At 31.3% G+C, this 13,678-nt stretch overlaps 1 long non-coding RNA gene across 2 annotated transcripts; it reads left to right on the forward strand.

Moving 5' to 3' along the window:
- Positions 1 to 8,556: 8,556 nt before the first annotated feature.
- Positions 8,557 to 13,373, forward strand: LOC126885135 (uncharacterized). Of its 2 annotated transcripts, none has more exons than XR_007698292.1 (3): positions 8,557 to 8,748; positions 8,958 to 9,269; positions 12,918 to 13,373. It is a non-coding gene; the product is annotated as an uncharacterized LOC126885135 (long non-coding RNA). The 2 variants fall into 2 exon arrangements; XR_007698291.1 differs by having other exon boundaries at positions 8,558 to 8,744.
- The last annotated feature ends 305 nt before the right edge of the window (positions 13,374 to 13,678 follow it).

Consider the following 13,678-nt stretch of genomic DNA (forward strand, 5'->3'; position numbering starts at 1 on the left):
TTGTTATTGCTATTACGGCCTACTAAAAATTTTTCCATTTTTTTATAGCGAAAATTGGTTAAATCCATTGAGTGTATACATCTTTTGTTAACTGGGTAACAATGCATTTAATTTTGAGATTTACTATAAATTATTTTGATTGAATTTTCTTTAATTAGATAATATTGTGACGTCTTATGAAATAATTCTGTCAGATATCTCAACAGATGTTTAACCTTTCCTTAAAGAATAACGTATATTATTTTTATTTTATTTTGGGCATCATTTAAGCCTACAACGATTTATGATGTTGATCGTGCAGTATTATGGGGGGCCTGGTGAACAACCTTAAGGGGGGCCTGCTGGATCTTAGTGCCGCCACTGATTCCTCTGACGAAGTAACGCACAACCGTTAATAGCCTGACTTACGCTAATTACACACATACACCGATTTTGGACGGTCGATTTTATATCGGCCTTCCTAATTCCTATAGTGGACAACATGTGAGAATGGGACATTACACACACGCACGACCGTCGATCACCGTTCAACCATGCAATGTCCTCTTCTCACATGTGGTTCACTATATGAATTTGGAAGGTCGATATAAAAATTGACCGTCCAAAATCGGCGTGTGTAATATTAGCGTTACAGGGGATTGTATATTAGGCTAGGGTAATAAGGCAAAAATATACCCTGTTCGTGACACTTCAACATCCAAGGTACTAAAGCGTTTTTTAGACAGGTAATACCTATAAGGACAATTTGTAACTATTTCCTGCGTAGGGTCTGGCGGCTATTTTTAGTTATAAACAATTTAGTGTCAAGAAACGGCCTTTTTCCTTTTTTTCAAATCTATAGAAAATATGGTTTTTCTAATATAAACATCTTCGATAGCATGGAAAAAGCTTTAAAATGGCCTATTACAAAGTTTGATATGCTCATTTATTGTTAATATAATTGCGAAAAAAGTCGAAATTACAAAAAAATTAATTTCACAGTAACTATTATAAAAATTATTGTACAGCTTTGAAATTTTTGTCTAATGAGGGTTCTTTGGTGCTTAATAGGTGATAAAAATTTTACAGGTGTCAAATGAAAGAGCATGAGCTAGACTTTCAAATTGGTTTAAAAACAGTGAATAAAAAATGCATTTATTAGTAATAAATAATTATGCAAAAGTATCGTCAATTTTTTCTTATTCCGTCAACAGCAACCTTCGCAGATGACACTGCAATACTCGCCTCACATCATGATCCAGTAACTGCCTGAAGAAACTTACAAGCCAGCCTTAATAATATCCAAGCATGGTTAAAAAATGGAAAATTCGAGTTAATGAGACCAAATCAATCCATGTTACCTTTACACTAAGAAGAGGTATATGTCCAGCGGTGTTATTAAATAATCAAATAATTACTCAGAGAAATGAAGTCAAATATTTAGGTTTACATCTTGACAGAAGATTAACATGGAGAACACATATATTTACAAAACGAAAACAATTGGGTCTCAAACTAAGACAACTTTACTGGCTTATTGGCAGAAAATCACAATTAAATCTCACAAATAAGCTCTTAATATATAAAGCCGTACTGAAGCCAATATGGACGTATGGAATTCAATAATGGGGTTCTGCTAGCATTTCAAACATAGAAATCCTACAAAGATTCCAGAACAAAGTTCTTCGAATTATAGCCGATGCTCCGTGGTATGTTTCGAACACTATAATAGAAAAAGACCTCCAAGTTCAATCCATAAAAACTGAAGTCACAAAGTACAGTGAAAAATACAAAAACAAAACTAGTGCTCACTCTAATCACTTAGTGCGCGAACTGTTTAATGTCAACGATGAAGTGCGTCGACTAAAGCGTTTTAAGCCTACAGACTTATTAAACAGATTTAAATAAAATTAATTAACATTTACCACTACATTATTAACTTTGTTTGTTAATTATATGTTAAAGGAAGCCTCTCACTGGAGAGAATTCCTACATGTCATTTGTTCTTCTAATAATTGTCATAAAATTTACTTATTGTTACGATTGATAACAGATTGTAAATTAAATGGAGCTTAAAAAAAATTTTTCCTTATAAACTTTTTGAAGAACATTTAAAAAAAATCTATTTTTTTACTCTGTTTTAGATGCACAACTAATAAGTAATATTGTCCTTCACATAACATTTCGAACATTTGTACTTATGGTAGTGGTCTTTTCGGGCCGCTGATCACAGTTTAAAGAAGCAGAAGAAGAAAAAGAAGATTATTAAGCTTCTTGACAAGTGACTTCCGCGCATCACTGTTTTTTTCTGTGCGTGTACTGATCACAAGTGCTTTCCAAATAGTTTTATAAAAATTATTAGGCAGTGTTTAAAATACCACAAAAGTCATCAGAGAATAATTGTGTATCCCGAAAGACGCGGAAATATGAAAATTTGCAACAGAAACTGGTAGAGTTAAGGTATTTATATGATATTTTTGGGTTTTATCCCAAAAGACCAAGTTATTTATAAGATATTTTTGAATCATTTTATGTTAGATAAATTAAATTAGGTATGAATAGATCGAACTATAAATATTTAATATTTACGAAATGACAATTTTAACCAAATTCAAACTTGGGGTCCTTTTTTGTTGTTATCAATATATTTTCTCTGTTGTCATAGTTACTATATCTCGCCTTCTTCCCTATTCGAAATACTCAAAACGTCAATAGTATTTGTCAAAACACACAGAGATGTAACAGGCGCTATGTTGCCACACTGCACTGATTTTCCTATTAATGTTTATTTTGTAGCAAAATGTCCGACAGACATGATATTATGCAAAAATTTATATTGTTTGTGTCAAGAAGGATACCTTAAGGTAGCCCAAAGTAATACAGACTACATTATTGGGGGTTTAAAAATAAAATTATAGCCCAAAGGTTTAAAATAGAACAAAATAAAGGGTTTACCAATAAAATTAGAGCAGGGGTGCTTTTAAGCAGCCCAAAAAATCTTTATGATTATTTGACCTGCCTCTATTTTTCAGAGGTACTCTACAGTAGTACAGAAGTTTAGAATAGAACAAAATATATTAGTTTAACTGCTTTTGTAAATTTTACTTCGATTTCACGTTACAAGCAAGTTTACTTGCACTAAATTATTTGTTTGGTTTTGTGTTCAAACAATAAAACTAGAGCAGAGGTATTTTTTAGTAGCCTAGACAATCTTTATGATCATTTTATCTGCTTCTATTTCTCAGAGGTATTTTTACAGTAGCCCAGCAGTTTGGAATACAATAGAATTATATTTATTTCACTACTTTTGTAAATTCTACTTTGATTTAAGATTACAAGCAAGTTTAATTACACCAAGCTTTTTGTTTGGTTTGTCTTCAAACAATAAAATTACAGCAGAGGGTACTTTTTAGCAGCCCAGACAATCTTTATGATTATTTTATCTGCTTCTATTTCTCCGAGGTACTTTAATGTAGCCCAGAAGTTTAGAATACAATAAAATGTATTTATTCAACTACTTTGTGCACATTTTGCCTAGATTTCATATTACGAGGGTAGTAAGTTTACTGCTTACATTAAATGTTTGTTTGGTTTGTCCTCAAACAATAAAACTAGAAGAGGGTACTTTTTTTTTAGTAGCCCAGAAAATCTTTATTTTGAGCTACTCCTATTTCGCAGAGTTACTTATAGTAGCCCAGAAGTTTAGATTAGAATAAAATATATTTAACTACTTTTTGCACATTCTGCATTGATTTTTATCGTCTACCTTAATATTACAAAGTTAGTAAGTGTACTTACAATAATTTTTTGTTTGGTTTTGTCAAAAATATTAAACAAAGATACAAAATCAGCTTTATTAAGTCATCTCGAAGTCATTACGAAGCCACAAAAGACCACTGTTTATCCAAAGACTATACCACAAAGCCAAGCTGCTGTTTCCACTCAGCATCCATCAAGAGTTCTTTCAGAATCTAGCAACTTTAATCAGCAGCGTTTAAACTTCAATTCAACCTTGAGCAGACCAAGAATTGGACAAAGTCAGTACTCAAATCACCCTCTACTAGCATCGAGATGCAAACAATCGAACAGACAGCAGTACCAAAAGCAAATGAGAACAACCAGGATGTCATACTAAATGTCAATAAAAATTAATAGGGTAATATGGCTAATTGTATTAAAATATGGAAAGGGATTACTTCAGATAAGAAATTTTTAAGTTTGGTCTAAGGTTTTAATATTTTATTTAAAACAACGCCCTCTGAAGAGAGAGCACCAAAAGTTCTCATAGACCCAAACTGGTCGTATGACAAAAAAAAAATTACTTGAAAAGTAATTAAAAATTACTATTTCTCCTTCTTCACATACAAAAGGACAATTTATTTTTCGTAGTTTTTTGTGCCTAAAAAGACGGAAATCAGAGAATTTTGTTTTGAATTTAAAATAATTAAATTGCTTTATAGAAGCCACATATTTTAAGCTGGAAGACTATAATAGGTCAGTCCTCAAGCTCATTTTCAAGGGTTATGGCAAAAATAGATTTAAAAGTTGTCTATTTTGCTATTCCTGTTCATTAAAATTCTAAAAAATATTTAAAATTTAAGTACAGAACTTTTTTATATTAATTAAACTGTTTACCATTTGGTTTGAATAATATCTCGGCTTTTATATTTACAAAAACTTTAAAACCAGCCCTAAATAATCTAATAACAGGAGGCTTTACTTTTGTCAATTTTTTAGAGGACCATTTACCAATTTCAAAATCATATTTAAAATGTAAAGAAAATATTGTTTAAACATTTTCTATGTTTTTTCTGCTTGGGATTTACTATAAATAAAAAAAAAAGGAAAAGTATACTTTCACCCCCACAAAATATAACTTTTCTTGGTTTTACGTTTGATTCGAACCTGATATATTTTGCACCTGCTGACAAAAAAAAAAAATCTAATAGTATTCAGAACATCAAAAATAAAAATACATGTAAAATAAGATCATTTGCAGCCTTAATCGGTCAGTTTGTAACAGTTCGTCCATTTATGGAAGTTAAATATGGAAAATTATACTAAAAAAAAAACAATATATAAATAAATACAAAAGAAAAGTAGCCTCTTTCTTAAACTAATAGTTATAACACTAAAATGACCATACCTAAATACTTAAAAATGATTACAATTGGTGGTTAAATAACATACCAATTAGTGAGCAAAATATAAAATAATCCAATTATGTACTTGAAATATTTTGCGATGCATATATCTTTTAGCATGGCGGGTATGCTGCATTGATAACAAAACTCATGGTTTTTGGAGTCATGAACAACAACTACATATAAATGTACTTCAGTTACTAGCAGCATATAGTGGCTTGAAATCCTTTTTCAACGAATATAGGAATTGTAACATTTTGCTAGGAATAAATAACGCAACAGCTGTGTCTTGCATTAACAAGATGGGTAGTGTACAGTACTCAACATTTGCAGATAAGTTTAATAATTCTGTGAAAATAGGAATTTAAAAATAATTTTTGCATCTGTAACAGTAAAAAAATGCTTTTGCCTGACTCGGAATCAAGATCTTTAAAAATAGAAACAGAGTAGGTATTCTTTAAGTGATAATTGTGTTACTATAATTTTTGAGCAGCTTCTTATTCCAGAAATCGATATGTTTGCCACATATCCTAAAAAAAAAAAAAATGTGCAAGGTATGTAATTTTGAACCCTGACCCCGGATCAGAGAAAGCCAATGCCTTAACTCTAGATTGGCATGGATTTAAATTTTATGTTTTTCAGCCTTGGTACACAACCTTTGACCACCATACCTTACACAACCAAAAAGATAATTATGGACCTGATAAAAATTTAATCTAGAATTTTTTTTGGGGTTTTATATCCAGGACATCCTTTGGGTTTCCGTATTCTTGTCAGGCAAGCTTTTTAAGAAAAGGCATTCCTGAGGATTCCATCCCATCTATTACAACAAATCACTAAATCTGTATGATACAGTTTTCAAGAGATGGTGACGGTTTAGTATAAAATAATAAACATTTTGCTTATGAATTATCAAATTTTAATTTTATTAAATCTATCGTAGAACCGGATTATAATTATAGCTCGTATTAACATTCACAGTGCTGCATTGGCGTTGATAGAAGATATCCTAGAATATTATAAAAATATTTTTAAATTTTTTTTACAAATGTATATATAACCTCAAACCTTAATTGCCCAAATATTAATTAACTTGGGACCCTCTACCAGTATTACTTTATTTAGAAACATTATTTCGTCTCACAAGCCTTTCCCTGAAAGATCTTACTTACAAACTTGTAATGTTGATTGCACTCACTTCAGTTCAGAGGTTGCAAACCCTGTACCTAATAACAATTCAGAATATTTTCATGGATCAAGATAAAATTGACATTTTGATATAACATAGGATAAAGACTTCCCCAAAAAATAATAATAATAATAATAAATAAACAAATATCAACCTATTTAAAACAAAAAACACAGTTGAGAGTGTTTAGAGATTTCTAAAACATTCGTCCTCAATCGGAAGACAATTTGTTTATAACTAAAAACAAAAAAAAAGAGACGTATAAAGCAACATCTACCCAGGCGTTGAGTAGATAGATATAACATTTTTTTAAATTAAAAATATAGACACTAATATTTTTAAAGTGTATAGTGTCAGACATGCATCTACCTCAGCGGGAGTTAGAACTGGATAATAGAAGATATTAGAGAGACGACGAGATGGACAGAAAATTCTCAAGTATTCAATATTTTTTATAATAAACCTCTAGCAAAAGATTACGGACTCTTTGCAAAACCGTATTGTCTGGTGAGTCCATGTAATTGTATGTAATTGTAATTATATTACATGTGTAGGTTACTAATATTAGTAAGAACATTAATTTTCTTATTATGTTTATTTGTACCTGGTTGAAAGTACACATCTCATATAATTAAAATATAAACATGAATCTTAATTAATAATTGCTCTAATATATTAGTTAGGTATACATATGTATATATTTTTTGTAAAGTTTCTAAAAAAAAAAAAATTGCTAAGTACTATTCATTTTTGGATTGCAATGTACTTTTGTTTATTTATCGCACAATATTGTTTAATCTTTCAACAGCCTACCATAAGTACAAATGTTCGAAATGTTATGTGAAGGACAATTAATTGATTGGTTGACTTACCTGTTAAGGAGGGACAATCATAATTGTCCTATCTTACATTTCGAACATTTGTACGCTCCCCCCCATTGATTCTTTTGAACCCACCCATGTCTTGTGCGATAAAAATAAAATAAAAAAAAAAACAGTGATGCGCGGAAGTCACTTGTCAAGAAGCTTAATAATCTTCTTTTTCTTCTTCTGCTTCTTTAAACTGTGATCAGCGGCCCGAAAAGACCACTACCATAAGTACAAATGTTCGAAATGTAAGATAGGACAATTATGATTGTCCCTCCTTAACAGGTAAGTCAACCAATCAATTAATTATTTATGTATAATTGATAAAAAATTATATATAATTTATTCTATAAAAAAATAAAAAGTTTATAAGAAAGATTGATGATACTTTTGCATAATTATTTATTACTAATAAATGCATTTTTTATTTACTTTTTTTAAACCAAGTTGAAAATATAGCTCATGCTCTTTCATTGTGGATTGGTTCTAACATCATTTTTTTTCTGACATGTTATTGCAAAATATTCTCTGGGATAAACAATTTGAATAAAATTTAAACAATCGAATGAATCGCTTTGAAATTTTTGTCACATATTAAGCACCAAAGAACCCTCATTTGACAATAACTTCAAAGCTGTACATTCATTTTTACAATAGTTATGCGAAAATAATTTTTTTGCAATTTTGACCTTCTTCGCAATTATATTAACCTTTGTAATAATCCATTAGTATATCAAACTTTGAGTATCAATTGAGTGTTTCAAACTTTGTAATAATCCATTTTAAAGCTTTTTCCATTCTCTCGAAGATGTTTGTACTATAAACCCATAAGTTTCACTGTTTTCAATTGATTTGAAAAAAAGGAAAAATGGCGTTTTCTGACACTAAATTGTTTATAAATAAAAATGGCCGCCAGATCCTACGCAGGAAATAGTTAAATTTGCTCTTATAGGCATTACTTCAGGGGCGGCCCGTCGGGGTAGACAAGGTAGGCGCCGCCTACCCTCTTCAAATGTAGTACAATAATATAAATGATTAATATAAATTACTTATTTCAAAATTGTAATTTATAAATTTTGACACAATACCTACAATAAAATAGCAAAAATTATGCAAATTATTTTTAAAAATATCCAAAAAATTTTCTCCGTAGTTATAATTATTGTACGCTCCTTGTAGTATCAGTAGTACTGTATAAGATTCTATATTCTTCCTTGGTCAGGCACTTGAAAACGTAGCCTGAAATAGAACGACGCCAATACCGAATTGACGTGCGATCTCTCTCTGTTTATGCGAACTAAAGGGGAGAGATTAAATGTCCAGCAAACGACGGCAATGTTGCCAGATTCCTTTTAGCGGGAATTTTAAAATTTTATAGCAGTTTGGTTTTAAATTTGACAGTTCTGTTTTCTCAAGTCAAAAATCTTAACCTTACTTTTACAAGTGATTAAGATTATTTTATTTACATGTAAATTGAAACAATAAATATTGTGCTTTGTCATAATTTAAAACTCATTATGTTGAAGTCTTTTCCAGTTGATAAAATTGCAATTCAAAAACTTTTAGGTAGGTACGTGTAACTTCCACATTATTATTTATTTTTTAAGTATTAAGGTTGATGTTGATATCAAAAATTTAGATTTCAAAGATAGTTTTATGTAGGTAGATACTAATAGAGTAATCTAAATACTAATAAACTAGATAATAGATTAGATACAAAGTAAGCTGTAAGTAGTATAACTGCCCATGTAATCACCTGTTCTGTTGTTTTTTTTTTAGATTTGTACTGTATGGATGGCACAGGAAGAGAACAGAGAACAAGAGTACAAGAACATGAAACATCTTATTATGAATGTATATGTATGTGATCCTCAAAAAATTATTTTTCAAAACAAGATAGAGAATGAGCTTTAAAATCCCAAGGATCCTGCAAAATGTCTATTTGGTGTACTAGTCGAATAATAGTATCTAAAAATAATGAAACTGTTTTAAAACACATTATGGGCATGAGGATGATATAGAGCACTTACATAAATACCAAAATCAGATAAATATCTCTTCAAAGTTTATTTTGAGACTTTCTTCAAAAATGTAAGTAGTGTAGGAAACAAAGGTTGAACCTTGCAAAATGGACACAAGTCCGGTTTTATTTTTTTTCTGGTATATCAAGGGGTGCTTATTATAAGACTAACTTTTTCTGAAAAAATTTCGCCCCGGAACCTCCCTTTTCACCCCTTTAAAAGGGGTAATTTGTGGTTTTTGCGAAACGTAGCCCTTCCTGTAACTTTTACAAAAAATTTCTTTTATAGAAATATGAAGAGGACTATATTTTCTACGATTAATTTCCAACACCATCTCTCTATCATCCACCGTTTAGCAGGGGTGGCGCCCTAAATTTGACAAGTTTTTAAAAAAGATGTTTTTAAAAAAAATATATTTTTCCCTAACTGTAACGGAAATTAAGAAGAAATCCTGCGGCGATTATTCACAAATAATTGACTGATTTTTTGGTATAGGTTTTACTTAAGGGTAATTGCCCTTTTTTTAATTACAGGGTGTTACATTTTAAAAAACCTCTTTTTATACCATCTGAACCGTTTATGCTAGAGTAAAAAGACTTTCAGCCATTACCCATATACTGGTGCTATTTACAAATTTGTATAATGCACCCCCATTTTTTCCCTGGAACCACCCCAAAAAAAAGAAGAATTAATAAATAAATTGATTTTCTTGGAATCCTTCACACACAATGCCCTCTATTAATATGCTTCATATATCATTTTGTGGACGTTATTATTACCCATGCAAGGACACCAAAAGCAATTTCCTAGTGCAACCCCTGTAGCAAAAAAAAAATAAATAAAATGGGGGGTTGAATTTTTTTTTTGTTTTTTGCTTTTTGATCCATATGGGCACATGCTTCATCAATAGTGCTTTTCAAAAATATATATGGTTATTGCAACATCTCTGCGAAAACCACCCCTATCCTTGAAAATATAATGCAGAAACTACCCCTATCCCTTGGCGAGCATATTTTTACGATTTTCTCATTACCTATGTGTTCTTTTTAAACAAAACTTATACAGGGTTAAATACCACTATTTACTCTAAAAATTATGTCCTATTCATTTTTTCGTATAAGCAACCGTTACGGCACAGTGGCGCCGTAAACCTCATATATGCTTTGGCGGGCTCCAGTTTTTGTTTCTTCTTTCGTCATCTGTTCGTTTTATTGATAAAGTACTTATGCAAAATAAAACAACACAGTGTAACCTACCAATTATGACTTATGCACATTTTACATTATTTGCTCCCCAAAGCCACAGTGGTGGCCCAAAATAAATTTTTGCATATTTTCGCCACCTACATGCATTTTATTGCATTAATGCTACCTTAACAGCACAATATTTACCCTTAGGTGGTCGCTACGCAGTGACGGATCCAGGGAGGGGTGATGGGGGTGATCACCTCCCCCCCTCTCAAACCAACTGATATTATATTCAAAAATTATAAAAATATTCATTTATTTTTATAGAAATTTAACCAATTGGCACCCCCCTCTTAACGATGCTGGATCCGCCACTGTCGCTAAAGCATAAAAAGTCATTCTTATAAAAATAATATTAATATAATATAAGTATTTCTATAAAAATAAATGAATATTTTTATAATCTTCAAATATAATATCACTTGGTTTGAGAGCGGTGGGGGTGATCGCCCCCATCACCCCTCCCTGGATCCGCCACTGCTTAGCGACCACTTAGGGGTGAATATTGTGCTATTAAGGTAGCATTAACGCAATAAAATGCGTGTAGGTGGCGAAAATATGAAAAAATTTATTTTGGGCCACCACTGTAGCTTTGGGGAGCAAAGAATGTAAAATGTGCATAGGTCATGATTTGTAGGTTACACTGTGTTGTTTTATTTTACATAAGTACTTTATCAATAAAACAAACACATGACGAAAAAATAAACAAAAACTGGAGCCCGTCAAAGCATATATGAGGTTTACGGCGCCACTGTGCCGTAACGGTTGCTTAAACGAAAAAAATTGATAGGACCTAATTTTTAGAGTAAATAGTGGTCTTTAACCTTGTATAAGTTTTGTTTAAAAAAAATGAATAGGTAATGAGAAAATCGTAAAAACATGCTGGATAAGGTATAGGGGTAGGTTCTGCAGTATATTTTCAAGGATAGGGGTGGTTTCCGCAGGGATGTTGCAATAACCATATATATTTTTGAAAAGCACTATTTATGAAGCATATGCCCATATGGATCAAAAAGCAAAAAACAAAAAAAAATTTTCAACCCCCCATTTTATTTATTGTTTTTGGCTACAGGGGTTGCACTAGGAAATCGCTTTTAGTGTCCATGCATGGGTAATAATAACTTGCACAAAATGATATATGAAGCATATTAATGAAGGGCATTGTGTGTGAAGGATTCCAAGAAAATTACTTTATTTATTAATTCTTCTTTTTGTTTGGGTGGTTCCGGGGAAAAAATGGGGGTGCATTATACAAATTTGTAAATAACACCAGTACATGGGTAATCTCTGAAAGTCTTTTTACTCTAGCATAAACGGTTCAGATGGTATAAAAAGGGGTTTTTTAAAATGTAACACCCTGTAATTAAAAAAAGGGCAATTACCCTTAAGTGAAACCTATACCAAAAAATCAATCATCTATTTGTGAATAATCTCCGCAGCATTTCTTTTTAATTTCCGTTACAGTTAGGGAAAAATATATTTTTTTTAAAAACATCTTTTTTAAAAACTTGTCAACTTTGGGGCGCCACCCTTGCTAAACGTCGGATGATAGAGAGATGCTGTCGAAAATAAATCGTAGAAAATATAGTCCTCTTCATATTTCTATAAAAGAAATTTTTTGTAAAAGGTACAGGAAGGGCTACGTTCTGCAAAAACCATAAATTACCCCCTTTAAAGGGGTGAAAGGGGGGGTTCCGGGGCGAAATTTTTTCAGAAAAAGTTAGTCTTATAATAAGCACCCCTTGATATGCCAGAAAAAAAATAAAACCGGACTTGTGTCCATTTTGCAAGGTTCAACCTCTGTTTCCTACACTAAAGTAAAATATTTGCATATCGACGGCGGAAAGGCAAAACTTCGTAACTGAAAATTTTTTATAACATGAGTTACTTCAGTTTTCGCTTTAGAATAAGTTTATTGGCAGCTATTAAACAGCGATTACAGCTGGGAAAGTTTCCGGAAGGCTTCCAAAAGGCTTTCCCAGCTCTAAAAGCTGTTTAATAGGTGCTGATACACTTATTCTAAAGCGAAAACCGAAGTAACTCATTTTATACAATTTTTCCAGTTATGAGGTCCTGCCTTTCCGCCGTCGATATACACAATATAATTTAAAACAAGAATGTTACCACTAAACCACTTTTTAAATATTAAGGCAGGTTGACATTACTAGTGAATAACGAATGTGGCTCACGCTTACGTATTTTGCTCCTGCTATTGTTAGATATTTTATTATCTATTTTCAAACTCGAGCAGTACATTTGTATCTATGCATTGCATAAATACAAATGTACTGCTTGGGTTTGAAAATAGATAATAAAATATCTAACAATAGCACGGGCAAAATACGTAAGCGTGAGCCACGTTCGTTATTCACTAGTAATGTCAACCCGCCTATACTCATGAATATTTACTACAGTTTACAATTTCAAACTAGTGTGTTTGATTCTCCTATACCTATATTTTACTTTTTTAGTAAACTTCAGACTGTCCAGGATAGCATAATAGCATAGGAGGCAAATTAAAAAGAATTAATTTACTTACAAGAAGAGATATCACAAACATTAAACTCTCTTATGGCATTGATTTGAAAGATGGGTATATGTACAATGATGATGCAACCAGTGTTTATTTTTGGGTTGAATGCTTACAGATTATTTATTTTTTCCAATATTATTTTACAAACAACAGGGCATACTAATGGATATTCATTCTGAATTTAACATTTATGATTTTTGTCTTATTTTCCTTAATACTGTGCCAAAAGGAAATGTTAATTAAGTTTGGCAAATCCTTTATCGCAATCGATGGAACTCATGGGCTCAATTCCTATGACTTTGAACTTATGACAGTATTAGTAAAAGATGAATTTGGGAATGGATTTTGTACTGCTTTCTTATTTTCAAATAGAAAAGATACCTACTTTAATTTACCAATTTTTTTAAATACATGTCTGTGTTGGTATTATATGTATAGTCAAATGTTTTCATATGACACCTTTTACAATGCCTCGTCAAATGTAATGGGTATTGCTCCTAATAGACTGTTAAGTGCCTGGCACATAGATAGAGCATGGTAAGTAAATCTTAATAAAATATCTGATTCTGAAAAAAATCCTATTATATATACAAGATGTATTAATGATGGTTTAGAGAGTATTAATAGCTTTTTGGGTAGACTTCTAAGTGATGCAGATACATACAATTTTAGTAAGTATTTCCAGTAGAACTACTGCAA

The sequence above is a fragment of the Diabrotica virgifera genome, chromosome 5 (genome assembly GCF_917563875.1).
Source record: "Diabrotica virgifera virgifera chromosome 5, PGI_DIABVI_V3a".
Taxonomy (NCBI): domain Eukaryota; kingdom Metazoa; phylum Arthropoda; class Insecta; order Coleoptera; family Chrysomelidae; genus Diabrotica; species Diabrotica virgifera.